The sequence below is a fragment of the Rhinolophus sinicus genome, chromosome 15, assembly GCF_057876585.1.
Source record: "Rhinolophus sinicus isolate RSI-liver-muscle chromosome 15, RSI-T2T, whole genome shotgun sequence".
NCBI classification, from domain to species: Eukaryota; Metazoa; Chordata; class Mammalia; order Chiroptera; family Rhinolophidae; genus Rhinolophus; species Rhinolophus sinicus.
Window position 1 is genome coordinate 121,250,631 of NC_142515.1, and position 15,900 is coordinate 121,266,530.

At 32.0% G+C, this 15,900-nt stretch overlaps 1 long non-coding RNA gene across 1 annotated transcript in view; it reads left to right on the forward strand.

Annotated features, from left to right (window-relative positions):
- LOC148755294 (uncharacterized) overlaps positions 1–15,900 on the forward strand; it is a 468,556-nt gene that overhangs the window by 140,585 nt on the left and 312,071 nt on the right. The window contains exon 2 of the long non-coding RNA XR_016018826.1: positions 12,712–12,884. This is a non-coding gene — a long non-coding RNA (uncharacterized LOC148755294). The remainder of the gene's footprint in view (positions 1–12,711; positions 12,885–15,900) is intronic.

Here is a 15,900-nt window from a genome sequence, read left to right on the forward strand (position 1 = left end):
GACATCCACAATGAATACAAGTGTATGTTGTCTTTTATCTTCTTCATGGCTGAGTCTGTAATTAGGGGGAATTTGATGATGGTACAGTGGTCAAGCTTTTTTCTCCTGGGGGCGCACTTTCGAGGATATTTGGGCTGCTGTTTGAGCCACAGTGTCTTAGGCCTTGGGAAGGTGGATGACCTGAGTGTTTTTTGTGGGGTTTTTTTGTGTGTGTGTTTTTTTTGTGTGTGTGTGTATGTGTGTGTGTGTGTGTGTGTGTGTATGTGTGTGTGTGTGTCTGTGGATGCCTTTCAGCCCTGCTTTATTTGCCTTCAAAGCCTTTGCTATGGGAGGGGTAGGGGCTTCCTTCTTTGCTTTTGGCGCCATCTTTGTGAAAAGGGCCTATGATTCTTGAAGAAAAATATTGACTTCTACTCAGCCACTTTAGCTACCTCCTATAACAATCCATTTTCTTTGTTGTCTCCTTGATTCACACGATTGCCAGCCCTTTATCTTGAATGTTCTTTGCCTTTGTGTACATTTTATTCAACCAATCAGCAAACATGCATCACACTTAAATTTCATCTATTTAGGAATTGTTCTGCATTAATTCCTGTACCAAAATGTCTCCTGTCTTACTTCTTATTTCCAAAATCAATTTATTAAATACACGCTTTACTATTTAAAACATATGTGGCTTTATGTATAATATAGTTATTCCATGTTATAGATTTTATTCCATAACTCTACTATACCCTTTCCTCCACCCCATCAACAAGTTTGAGCGTGTGAAAATCAACTAAACTTTGTGCACCTCTCTTACTAGAACAAGGCAAGGAGGAAATCCATATATACTGAAATAAGTATCAAATCTATTTTCTCGTAAATAAAGTCTGACTTTGTTCATGGTATGTTGATTGTTTTAATTTTCTCAACTGAGACCTTTCTGGATTTTTAATTTGAAATTTAGATAAAAATCTTATGATCTGCCCAGTGCCTTTCATTCTATAGTGGAAGAAACTTTCTTACAACTGGATGATAATATTTAAAAAGTTATCTCTAATAAACTTATAGTTTTGGTATTAAAACTAACATGGCTCTTGAAGTGAGATTAATCATTGGTTTTAAAGAAACACTTTTTATATAAAGATAGTCTTGTTTAATCAAACAGTGGAATCAAATCTTTTAAAACTTTGATATTCATATTAATTTGAAATCCTATAAAGTCTACACTGTAGTGGAATTTCATAAAGTTTACTAGAAATAATAAAAATCAGTAAAATTGGCTTCTGGAAATCTGTTTACCTAAATCCACATAGGATGACTTAGTTAAAATATTTTTGAAAACTACTTTGGTTTTAAATCAGAGAAATTCTAAAATTCCAAATCATTATTTCAAAAAAATGGTTATGATATTTTACAGAAACAAACATGAAAATTAAGACTTGTCAAATAAGGTATATTAGATTCTGAATTCATGATAATATTTTTGTTTAATAATTCTCTTAAATAATTGATGCTTTGAGTTAGAGCAACAACAAACTTGTTTTTCATATTTTAATTTGTTATTGCTCTAACTCACAGTACAAATTTTTGAGATGGTACTTTTTAAACAAAAATATTATTATTTACTTTGAGAATCTGATTAAATATTTTCCCTGGGGCTATTCACAATCATTAGTGGGGAAACTTATGGTTGATCTCAATCTGATGGGTAATAGAGAGGTGCGGAATCTTGATGAACAACTACTGTGGTTTCAAATAAAAATGTAATATATCAATTATGAACACTAAGTTTGTTTCTGATTTAAAAATAGAAACATCAGATTTTATTAGGAAAAGTAAAGGTATGCAGATAGTAGTAGTTAACTTGGTCGGAGCATGTAAATAGCCCTACCTTAGCGAAGATAACATAAGATATTCTGTTGCACTAATTTTCAAAATATTAATTCTCATAGATATTCATGAATTTATGTGTCACGTTGCATAGACTTCTTTGAATATGCACAAATTATTCATTACTTAACTGCCAGCAATTACAGTGCAGACTTTTCATTCCATTATTTCTGTACAGTTATGTAAACTATCCACTTTGAGGCCTCATCATTAACTCAGAATTCTGCATTAAATATAAGGAAAGTAGTTAGTGCAATAATTTTAATTTGCTATATCTTTATTTTCAAAGCAAGGAAGAGTGCAGGATGCATCAGATGATTTGTATGCAATCAGTGATAAGTATGAATATATTTCAAAATTTTCCTGTTTATAAAAATTGTTTAAAATTTGTATTGTTGCCCATCAAATAATATTTACATGGTTATTATGAATGTTTAAAGGACAGAGTTGAGACAAAGTATGTGAATTTAAATATATATGAAAAAACAATCTACTGAACTCCTAATTAGGATGTTTTGTTATTATATACATTTGCTTCCATACATACCAAAAATTGTTTCAAAATTACCTATCTATTTTAGAAAAAAATCATATATGTAGTTAAATGTTTAAATAAAAGAAGGAGTTTTAGGATAAAAATAAATATATTAATATTTAATCTTGCTTTTATTATGTCAGTCACATATAATTGTTGATATAAAACTAAAGCAATAAGAATGATTAGTGCTATTTATGACATAATTTTAATAAGTGCACTCTTCATAATATATCAAATACCTGAAATATTCTTTTTCCAGGGTGTATTGTTTGAATACATTTTCAAAGACAACAACTCTTTGGAAATCTGAATTTGAAACACTTTAAGTAATTATAGAACTGAAGGAAGAAAAAGTCAGGCTGATGACCTCTTCAGAAGAACACTGCTAAACAGAGTAGCATTTGGCTATAATTCAGTTTTCTGAGAGAATAATCTTATGGAGTGTTAATTGCTTCTTATTTTTATCAATATATATTTATAATATGTAAAACATTAAACAAAAATGAAAATTAGATTATTCAGCAGTTACTGTTTTTTATCAGATTTCCTCTAGTATGCATTCCAACAATTGATTTCTTTCTGGCTCCTGACATATACTTTATTTCAATCCTAAAACATCACCTATTTTAGCAGGAGTTTAAAATAGTTATCTTCCAGCTAGGATGCAGGTGGTGATGGATGCAAGTTGGTTCCCTGGGGACCTTGTTAGAGAAAATCACTCATATGTTCGGTGAGCATTTAAACAAATGGACCTGCTGTTCTACCTAATGCTAGTGTAAGTCCTTGATATATGGTCACTGTTTGTGACAATTGATACTGTCAGATAGTTCATAAACATAACATTTCTAAACTCAAGCCATAAAAGCTGCATATTAATGCTTCTCTAAGGGGTTATCATAAGCAAGACAAATAAATGAAAAAAAATTCTGGTCCAGGCAGTCACCCAATTAAAAATAAATGCATGCCCATAGTTGAGGAAATTAAGACAATATCCCATTTCTATCTCTCTATATATACATGTTTTAAGGCATTGTGGAAAGCCTTAGTTAGCCATGTTTCTTGGATGGATTCTATTTTTCCAGCAACACGTGTCCATTACAGGCCTTTGTTGCTGTAAGTAGGACTATCTAATCACAAGAGAACATGGATCTATTTATGGCTTGTGTAAAGCAGTCCAACATAACTTTAATCTGGTCTTCGTTACTTAAAATGAAGCACTTAGGTTGATTTCCATAAACAAAATGATTCTAAAAATTCCAGGATACATCTTTGTGGATTAAGCCTAGTGTTTGCTTAGGTATTTAATACAAAACCTGAAAATATCAACATACATTTATAACAATACAGTTTCCCTAATGGCATTCTTTAAATGGATCCAAATAACAGTTACCCTGATTCCAAAATGCAAAAGTTTGCTAAAATGTATTTCAAAGACATTATCTGGATATTTAGCACCACATTTAGTGTTCAAATAAGGAATCATAAATAATCTAATTTTATCTACATTAATAAAAGGAAATAGCAACTGTGTGAACCAGAAATTTAAATAATCCAAAAACTAAGGGTGTTTGGCATTAAATTTTATTTATTCCATTAATTTAAATAAGTATTTCTTGAATTCTAGGAACTGAGTACATCACCACAGATTGAAGTCAAAGTGCAATGATGAACTTGCCTTTGTATTAATTGATCATCTCTTTTTTTCCATCCAATAAACACATTATAGTCATTGTCACAAACATAGCCACTCCAATGGGTTCATTATGGTTTTAAAAATCTTCTAAATGTTAGAGAACTAAATGTATCTATCGGATAGGTTTCAGTAACTTGCAATATTACATAAGTGCTTATGTAATAAAATTGATATGTAAAATATAAAATAATCATGAAAAATATAAAATAATCATGATTATTTTATATTAATCAATTATACCTAATCTCATTATTTAGAATATTATATATATATATATATATATATATATATATATATGTTTAAACCTGATTTTTCTAAATTACCAATTTAATGAAAAAAAGAAACATGATTATTTATTAAGAAAACTAAATAAATACTATTTGAATAGCTCATATATAGTGTTTATGAGATTTACAAATATTTAAATGATCCATGTGAATACATAAATATGCAAATAAGTATATAAATTTCATATATTAAAATTTATTAAACTATTATGAGTAGTGTCTTATGAACTTAAATTGCATTTGTTTGTGTAATTATCACAATTGTACTTCTTCTGTTGATGTTTATTATAATTTTTGCCATTGTGCAATGAGGTTGAGACATGTTTTTCAGTATTTGTTCTTTCTTTTTTATCCAACATATTTACATGTGATTTCAGAATATTATTTTTTCTGACAGCAAGATGCAGTTATAAAAATATCTCAAGATAAGTAGACCAGGAGCATATTTTAGGTTTATTTTTGATATGAAAGGTATAACTCCTTGGGTATAATATGGATGGGTGGGGATTAAGTTAAGAAAATTAAATTACATAACAAATTAATAGGATTGTAAAATAAACAACTGGCTGCTCTGAAAAATGAAATAGGGGACAGGCTTCTGGTTGGAGAGGAATAGACCTTGAAATATGGTCAGTGACTGAGAACAGAAAGAAAGGGAGCCATGTAGAATTTCCTGAGAAGGGAGAGAGTCCAAGAAGTTTGCAAGGGAGATACAAATTTAAGCATAAGAATTAACAGAACTTTTATGGCTCATGGAAACAATTACTTTATTTCAATCAAATATATAGTATGGGAAATGGTCATATAAATTATCATTTAAAACATTGAAGTTAAAGAATTTATACAAGATACCCTACCTAATGAAATAATGCAAGATCTATAAATTAGAATGTAAAACTATAACCCTATCCATCTCCTTTCCCACTTTCCTGAAGTTACTAATGTTAATAGCATGGTGTATATCCGTTTATGTAATTGTTTACATATATATATATATACATACAAAATATTTTTTAAAATATATTTTTTGGATTGTTGGTTGTTTTATTTTATAAAAATGGAATCATGTTTCAAGTTCATAACTGCATATCCAAAAACCTTGGGACTAGATGTATTTCAGGATTAAGAATTTTATTCAGATTTCAGAAGGGTGGTATGCTGCAAGTAACCCAGCAGGATTTATGCAGTGTCCCTTAATCAAACACATCAGTATATCTGCAGTAAAGCATATGGAAATCCATGCATCCATTCATGTTGGGTTTTATCACCAAGTGAGTTTACAACAAACTATTGGTACAATTTTTTCAATATTCAGAACTTTTCATGGGAGAGATTTCTGAACTGCAAATAAGGTCTTGTGAGCCTATAGATATGTTACTCTGCAACTGGCTTTTCTCAGTACATTATGGAAAGTCCTTCAGCCTATTGAGTGCAGATTTTAGAAATTATTTGTGTGGTATTGCAAACTTTAATTAAAACATGTTTTAGTTAGCATGTATTCATTAATGGCCATTTATAATATTTTTGTTGTTTTGCTGTTATAGACAAGGATGGATTGTCAATATTAATTTAAAAATAATATTTTGAAAATATTTATCTGGGTTTTCATCACTAGAGAAGCAATTTAGTAAAGTTTATATTTTTAAGTGATTAGACTGATTAAAAAATAATTTGTATACCTTTAAGAACAAAGGTATTTAAATGATACAGCTCAGAGATTGAAATGATTTGAAACAGGCTTTAATCCCAGTGAGATCAGGGCCATTTCCAGTGCATCATTAATCATCTGGTGAGGTCCTTCGGGCTTCTAGGCCCCAGTGTGTAAAGTTGATGAGGGTCCCCTTTCTTGGAAGGCCAAGACACTAACTTTGGCCACCTGGCCCCTGTAGGATTGGCATAAAGAATTTCTGTCACACTGACATTTCTTTATTCGTTTAATGTTTCTAGTGATTATATGGATATTTGGATGTGCAAGTATGATTCTCACTCTTCTTGGATGTGTGGAATACATGGAAAAACTTAAAATCAGTTACCAGTGAAAGTTATTAACTAGAGTTATAGCTAGGGGGATTAAATGTCTAAAACTTTTCAATTTAGTTTTAATTACATTTGTGCAATAAAGTATGTAAATGTTTTAATGAAAATATTAGATTTACTATAAATTCTCTCATTTGCAGTTTTTAAATTGAATCATATTAAATAAACAAAGGTTGACAGTTTCTTTGCTTAGTACTTCTGCAATACAATTCAGACAATAAGCTGATATGGTGATCCAAATCAGTATGAATTTAAAGTATATGACATAAACAATGATAAAATGCCACATAAATTACATAAAATAATTCTATGTGTGAGTCCATTTTATATAACAAGTGATAGTATTGGTGATGATTAATTTTAGAGAAACTGTGACTGGAAAATACAATTGAAAATTTTATATTTTTATTCCAGTGTTTTATTGAGAAAGAAAAAATCTCCTCTTAAAGAGGGCATTAAACTAAAAATAAAATTTCTTAATCAGACATTTGGGAATGGGGGCAGAATTTACATGGCTAAGCCACTTTTGAATGGTATTATTGAATAATCCATGTGAAAAACATTGTCTTTTCTCAATTGCCTTGTTTTAAATACTTTCTTAAACAATATCAGGTATCAGTCACTATAGTTGGATTTTTAACACAGGGGAAGACAAGTTTTTGTAGCAAGTTTTTGCTGCTTAAATTGCACTTAGTGCTTTAGAGAGAGAGTGAGCAGACAAGACACATATTTTCTGAAGAACAAAAACAATTTCTTAAAACATTTTTTCCCCCAAAGTATAGTACAGGAAGCAAAACCTTCCAACTGAGGACTGAATGAGTTTTTAGACTATCACAAGTGTCGCAATTCCAGTACAGCAAATTTCAAAGATTTTTCCAGTACAGTAAATTTCAAAGATGGCTATGTAGGAGTTTTTCTTAAAAAATTTATATATTTGCCCCAAATACCAGCTAAAGAAAGCTTCATGTATAGGAATATGGGTTGCTTTCAGTTCATTCTCTGATTACATTATACAACTATCTTGTATTTCTACTGCGACATTAACTAAAGAAGTCTCTGCTGACTATTAAACAAGCAATGTTATTTGATTCTTAATAACAAAATTTGAAACCTTTATAATGATGGAATAATGCCTTCAGTGTTCACCACTTTCAGTGAATCACCTGGTATAGTGCAATGAAATTTAGGAAGGATCTTTTAAAACGCATTGTTGTACTAATTCAGTAAATTAGCCTTAAAGACATGAGAGATGGTAAATATTTAATGGCAACCTTTTTAGAATAAGAAAATGTATATTAATTTTAATAATTTTTAATAATGATATTAATTAAAAAGTCACTATATAATGAAATTATTTCATGGAATTTGAATCACTTTCTATAATGCACGAAGATTTATAAGTTCCCTAGGAAGTGAATAATAATTTTCAGAAGGTTTAACTATAAAACTTGAAAAAAATAAATCATCTCCTTGTTTGCATAACTCTCTTGGGTGATGTCAACCTATACTGAAATGCAAATATATGATTTAGAAGACAAATCAGTATTGCTAAGTCTCAAATGATATGATGAATTAACACAAAATTGTGTCAGTATAACAATTATATTTCAATATAACTGGAATGATTTTAAAATGCGTCTGGAGTATTTGGGGACCTTTTTGTTCAACATTATTGAAACAATGGCATTAATCCTTCAAGTGGAGGGTAACTACTACCTAAACACATATGAGTCTCAAAGTAAATTTTCCTGAGTCCCTAGAGGTCAAAGGTCTTAAAATCTAGACTAGTTTGCCCATCAATGGCAACATTAGAAGGTTTCAGTAAGGAGCTTACCATAGTCCATGATGTAGGAAAGAGGGAGCAGGTATGTAGGAAAAATCCCTATCAGACTGAAGGGAACTTGGAACCTTTCCTCTCGAGGGTTTGGCGAGTTGACTTGAGAAAGTGGAGTTATCAATCTCCCATTCCCTGTGTTTAATGGATTGAAAAGGGGAGAGAAAAATTCCAGATGATGTCACTGAAAGACAAAGAAAGAGCAAAATTATGTGCTGTCCCCCTTTTAAGACTCTAGGACATAGAATCGTAAATGTTTCTGTATAGAACAGAGATAAGGTTTGTTTGTGTACTAGATAATAAAGGTACCATTTCTCTTTCAGGCAAGAATTGAAAAGGTATTGTTGCAATCCATTATGAAAAATTGTGGTTTCTTCAGGAGGGACATAAAACCACTCCTTGAACTATTTCCTTCTAGGGTTGCCTGTGTCACCCCTGTGGAGGCGCCCTGGGAACCAGAGCAAACATGGAGTTTATGTACCTGTAGAGCCACAAGTAATAAGGATCTCGGTCTGACTCAGGATACAAGAACTGACAGTACAAAGGAAAAAACATACACTATTTAAAGGAAAAATAAATTTCCTCAGAAATTTGAGAGGATGTCATGTGCACGAAATAACTAAAGGCAATTTATGGGGTACATCATAACTACAACGAAGATCAGTACATTTGGAAATAAAAACATGATACAAATTAACATATGTAATAAGCTGAATATTTGAATTAAGATAATTAAAAGTCAATTATTAGGGTAAACAATCAAGTTACCGTGTTTCCCTGAAAATAAGACCTAGCCGAACAATCAGCTCTAAAGCGTCTTTTGGAGCAAAAATTAATATAAGACCTGGTATTATATTATAGTATAGTATTATACTAATTATATTATATTAATTTTTGCTCCAAAAGACGCATTAAATCTGATTGTCTGGCTAGGTCTTATTTTCAGGGAAACACGGTAAGAAAGTCTAAGGATCCAGTGACAAAGGTCGGATTGAAGAAAAGAGAAAGAAAAAAAAAAGGACACATCTCCCCAAATTGATAAATGTTCTAGAATTCTCCACAATAGAAGTTCTAGACTGAGAAATAAAGTGAAGGAAAATACAAGGTGTGATCAAACAATATGGTAAATGTTTAAATTAAAAATAAGTTATTACAGTAAAAGACACATTTCCATTAATCGTCCTCAAAATTCTCCCCCTTGCTTCGAATACACGTATCCCATTGTTCTTGCCACTTTCTGAAGCAGTTCTGGAAGTCCTCTTTCATGAGTGTCTTTAGGTGTGCTGTCATGGTTGCCTCAATGTCCTGAATCATTTTGACTTTTGGGGAAGAACCAGAAGTCACATGGTGCCAGATCCGGTGAATAAGGTGGATGAGGACACACCATAATGTTTTTATTTGATAGAAGTTGCTATATACTAGAAGTGACATGTGACACAGAACATTGTCATGATGGAGGATGATTTACGGCACACTTTAAAAATCACCTTCTCTCATCTGAAGCCTGTACCCGACTGACTGCACAGAACAAGATGAAACTTGTCACACACTGTTATAAAGGTTCGATGCACCACTCCTGTATTGAAGATCCCTGCCTTTCCATTGGATGGCACTCGGCAGCAGCATTCACTGTATTTTGTGATCAAAACAGGAAAGGTTCCATGTCACACATTGCTTCATACAGCAATTTCTGTGGGATAAATGTGTTCGAAGTGAGGGGGAGTATTTTGAAGTGGATTAATGGCAATGTGTTTTTTACTGTAATTATTTATTAATACTTTCACCGTATTGTTTGATCACACCTCATATAAGATAAAGAAATAATAAAAAATAACTTTTAAGAATTGAAAAATTAGAGACTAAAAGAATGTCAAAGAAGATTGATTAAAATAAAATAATTAGAAATAACAAAATCCAATGAATGATTCATTTGAAGGAAATAAACAAGATGGGAGACTTTCTATACCAGGCACTAATATTTATTATAATCAAAACACATACTGATTGTCTTGTCTAAAAATTATCTAGTACACTAAAGTAAACATTTTCTTCAATTTTGCATGTCACAATAATTGCTCAGTCTAGTACTTACAAACTTTACATCTTTTCCCAGACATTTTCTTAATCTAAATAGTCAATGCTCTCATTTTGAATTTGCTACTAAGATGATGGGGAGAAGGAATAAATATGTATAACTTTTTTAAGACTGTCATTGTGACGTGGGATATGTAGTTAATTATCTCTTCTAATGCTTCTAGCTTCTACAGAACTTCTGAGTCAGTTTAATAGTCTTCCTTTTAAATTCTGTAGTGTAGTAGTAACTTTCTTTCCCAAACTGTGCTATTTAATCTTTTCTACATTCCTGCACAAATAAAAGGCATATATCCATTTTTAGAGCATATGAGAAAAAATGCAATAAGTGTAATCTATTTTCCAGAAATAAATATATACACTATGTTTAATATTTGTCCACAATTTTTTGAAGTTTTACATAATTAGGATGACAAAACTTATGATAAAATATATAATATATATTGACATCATTTTATATAAGTAAAAATAAGCATTTTCCACCTAATTTAAAACAAGTAATAAGTGTCATTTTTAAATGATCATATACTATTATTTTAATAGGGCATTCCATAATTGTTTAATTATTATTAATTCTTGAAATTTATGTTTATATTTTATATAATGCTATAATCAATGCCTATATAATTTTATATCTTTTTTAAATGTTATGAGATATTGAAAGTAGGATAATTAGTGGATTTAATGATGAGAAGCTATTAGACTTCTGATACACATTGCTAAATTGTTTTCAAAAAAAGTTTAACAATTTACAATGCTCCTAATATTTTATAGGCATACTTGCTTAAGTGTATAATGTCTAAATAGGATATTATTTTATTACAAGTCAGTCAAATCTATAAAAAAGGCATCTCCTTGTTTTAAATTTTGTTCCTCTGGTGATCAGTGAACTTGCTTATTACAAATATGTGTTGGCAATTTTCATATTTTTTGTACATTTTTCAGTTTGCTATAGTGACTAAGAGTTTGATTTTGGAGCATTTACTATTGTTCTGTGATGGATACAGGACCCATAGCAGATTCAACATTATTTGCTTTTAGAGATTCCATCATTTAAACCAAGACCCTCTCATCCTGAAAGGCTAGCAAAATGCAAGGCAAAGTGTAAACCATTTATCCTTCACGATGCTCATAGTCCAAACAAGGAAAGGATTGAGAGCAAGGGATGCAAGTCATCCGGGAAAATACTTTGTCTTACACTCTTGCTTCATGGAGGGTTATTCCGTATGCCCCACCCCACTTCCAAGTGTGTGAGATGGAATCTAAGCAAAGCATTTCTGGAGATTGGCAATGCCTGGCCTCTGCTCCACAGTTGGACTCTTCTTGAACTCTTAAACCCAATAGGCCCACCCCCTCACTGCTTTAGACCAGAGCACATTGAGAGAGTTCAGGAGAGAAACTGGAATTTATCCCTGGAGTTTCATGTCTTGTGATAAAAAGAGAGAAAACTATCTGTGCCCTATATTATTTCTTAAGGTCAGAGAAGCCTCCGCACAGCAGAGAGGTAATAAGGGGTCTTTGTATCAATTGGCAAGGAGACAATTGATTGAAACACATCTCAATTTCCTGCAGACCTTACAGGGCACTGAGGCTGACCTCAGTGGTGACTGCCACCTGTCATAGGAAGTGAGTGTCACAGGGCTATTGGTTAGCTGCAGGGTTAAGTGAGGCTTCTCTCTACCAAGAAAAGGCATTGTGGCCCATAGTATTCTTAGTGACAGAAAGGGCTGGAATAAATCAAAACCTAAGGCAACCACACTCATCATTTTTGGTAGATAGCAGACCACGCCAGAACAAAATTAGAAAAAAGTTTTTTTGTGTTTTTCGTTTATTTGTAAGAGTGGACCAGTTATATCTGTTTCCTTTTTGCTAACTGCCCCCTTCCAGCCTCCCAACACTGGAAAAGTTGGACCTAGAAGTGGAAAGGCAAGAAGATATTCTGAACCAAACTACCTCCTTGAATTCTGTCAAAGTGTTGGAAATGAAAAGTAAAAGGAGAACAGTCATTACCCCCCCTTCAGGTCTCCAGGGCTAGAACTCAAAGTTGCTCTTGGAGAGGCGAGAAAATAAGATGCAAATTATTAAGTGAGAGGTTCTATGTTTAAACTCAACTGAGGCTTAATAATTAAAAGTGACCATTAATCAGTGGAATCTGCTAAAGATGCCATTAAGCGTTTTGAAAAAGAGCTATTACAGAAGATTTAGGATACTTATTGATGAAAAATGTTATTTAGAATGTATTCCCCACTGAATTTATATTACTCAATAAATCAATTTTATATTTAATGATGTGAAAAAGTGTTTCCAGTAGAGAACAAATGCTAAACAAATGTCTTTGTTTGTTATGGTGTTATAGGCATGGAGGTGAATTCTGTCCACAACCACGGAGCTCATTTAGAGCTTCAGAGAGGACCCTGCCTGAATTCCAGAGGTTACCCGTCTGCCTGACACGATGATTGACAAGAGCTTTTTGTGATCCACAGCAAAGGACCAGCTAAGCCCTGCCCACACTCCTGACCTACAGAAACTGTGAGTTAAGAAACACGCGTTTTTAAGCTGCTAAGTTTGGGGTTGTTTGTCACATGGCATAGAAAACAAATACATTGTAGTATCACAAAAGCCAAAGAATATTTGAAGGAAAAAGTGATTAGTTTGCCAAGTACTAGGAGAACAAAGATGATGGGCCTGACATCTAATCTTGTTCAGCGATTTCTGTTGTAATATCTCTGGTGAACTGAGTTGATGTAGTGGCTTATGGGGGTGCAAGGTAGGTTGGGTGGGTCCAGGAGGGAGTGGAAGAAGAGTTAATGGTGAATGGGAAGTAAACTTGGGAAGTTTCTGTTCAGAAACGAAGGTGAGAACTAACAAAATTGCTAACTGGGAATGTGAGCTGGAGAGCGATGTTTTGTTTTAAGGTTGTCAATATGGTCTTTTGTAAAGCACAAGAGACTTGGAAATTGTTTACGGTTTCTTTAAAGATTTAATTGAGTAGTGACTGAGGAAGAATGATGTGATCCCCACAGTAGCTTCACATTTGTGTCGAATGTTTTCTTATTTGATCTAATATTGTCAGTGATTATTTAACTATAAACCTCTGAGAATAAAATTTAAAAATACAAAATAAGCTTCTATTATTTTTCTCTTAGGAACATGCATTATTTATATAGCCATGCTTTTTATACACTTATAGGAACAGCATTTTTTTCAAGTGTCTACCATGATGAATTAACTTATTAACTTATTAACTTATTAGTTAGCTCTGCATAACTAATTACACAGAGCTATTTATAAGTAATGTTATTACAAAAAAACGTTGCATTGCCCTGTGTCCAGGCTCACCTGAAATATATTTTTAGAAATTCAAATAATCAGTATGTGACACATTTTTTTCATCTTTTAGTGACTTTGATAAAGGAAAAGTACCTTACCTGAAGTTATTACCTTCCTTTCAAAATAGAAATGCATAAAATATAATTCCTAAGAAATTATTCATATTTTCAATAGCAAGCATTTAGACATTAGTAACATAACCAGGCAATTACCTGTATATGTTAAGGGTTACTTCAGGCTTTATGAGATTAGAATACTTTTTTTATACTGAACCTACAGGCCTCAAATATTTTATCTACATATATTGAGAAAAGCATATTGAGACTTCAAGTCTATTTTCCCTCTGGTAATTATTTCTATAAAAAAAATAATAATTTGCATGGAAAGAATTTTGTATCCTGTAATGGATGGTGATTTGTAATAATTTAGAAAATTATGGTAGTCATAAGATCAAAATAATATTTGATGTTTTCATGAAATCAAGACCTATGTTAATATAAAAGTGTATAAAAAGAGTACGGCAATTTCTATACTTTTGACTTATCAAAGAAGTAATAGGGGAAAGAATATGATTGTTATGAATATGTTCTAATATACATGCACATTAAGTAACTAGAGAAAACTTCATGAAAGAAACTACTATTGGAACATGAAACCTAAAACCTGAAAAACATGTAGAGCTGATGTGTAAGCTTAAAAGATACTGGGATTGAATGTACAATGACTATTGCTTTAATGTCTTTTTTCACAAAAAAATTTAAGCTTCATATAATGTCACTAGAAATGTGACATGTTCTTCCTGCCTAATTAATTGTTAGATGTCATATAGCTTGCTTATTAAGAATTTGAGAGTTCTCCGTATCAGCAGAATATGAAAATAGTTATGCTTCATTGCACTGCTGAAGTTACATGCCAGGAACTATAAAAAGATAGTTAAAATGCACCCATATTGTAATATTTGTTCAAATAGGAAATGCTATTAAATCAGACCTGACAAAGGATGGGTCACAGTTTAATGTCATTGATATTTGGACAAATGTAAGCAGGGATGTTCTTGGAACTGAGTGAAGGTGCTTACTCCACACAGATGGCACAGCTTACTTCAGCATTTGGGGCTTCCAATGACATGCTCCTAAGTTTTTGTTTGGTTTTTAATAAAATGAATGCTGAAGGGTACCTCAAGGTCTGTGAGATCTAGAATCAGGCTGACCTATGTGTTATTATTAATACTCTTCACACACACACGCACACGCACACGCACATGCTCGCACTTAAGTTGTTTGAGCTGGTTTCTGCAGAAATGGATCTGTGCAATATTTGGTTTTAGTATGAGGTAAAATGTAATTTACTATCACCCCTAGAAATACAGAATATTTAAAAATCAATGAGTGACAAGCAGAGCTGCTGCTAGAAATATAGAAAATGGTTTTTAGAAATTCAGAACTCTTTACAGCAAAACTGCAGTTATTATTAATAAAATAAGGCATAAAATTATTCCAAGTATGTAATTTGTTAACTGATTTAGTAAAGTTATCTTTCGTTTGTCAATATAAATACCTGATGCTCTATTGTGTTTAGTTTATATATTTACTTTTAGTGTTTGGAGTTTTTTTTAAAAAAGAAAGTTTCTTATATTTAACTCATCATTTTATAACTTAACGATGAAGGTATAGACTCTTAGCCAGACTGCCTGGGATTGAATCACCACTTACCAGCTGGTGACCTTGAATTAGATACTCGAACTCTCAGTGTCTCAGTTCTTCAAGTGTTAAATTGGAGATGGTAATAGCATGTACTTCACATGGTGGTTGTAAGAATTCTGTACTTCAATGTATGTGAAGTACTTAGAACTATGCTTGGCAGATACTAAGTGCTTTATAGATATTAGCTCTAAATATTGGGCCTAGTGAAAAGACGTATGACCTTTCTTAGGCAATATAACTTCCGGAAAGCTTTATCCACATTCTGATCATCTGAATATTTTTTTTTTTTTTTTTTTTTTTTTTTATGTTATGGTTATAGATGCATAAGTGGGAAAATACTTAAGTGCCTATTCTATGCCACATTCAGATTTGAGCAGTGAATACGTTTATCAAATCTGTTAATGCTTTTGGACCCATGAAAGGTGAATTCCCTGTGTCTACTCAATATTAATTATGTGAAGTTTAATTTCAGAGAAACAGTCCAACAGCATTTACCAGGTGTTTTAGCAATA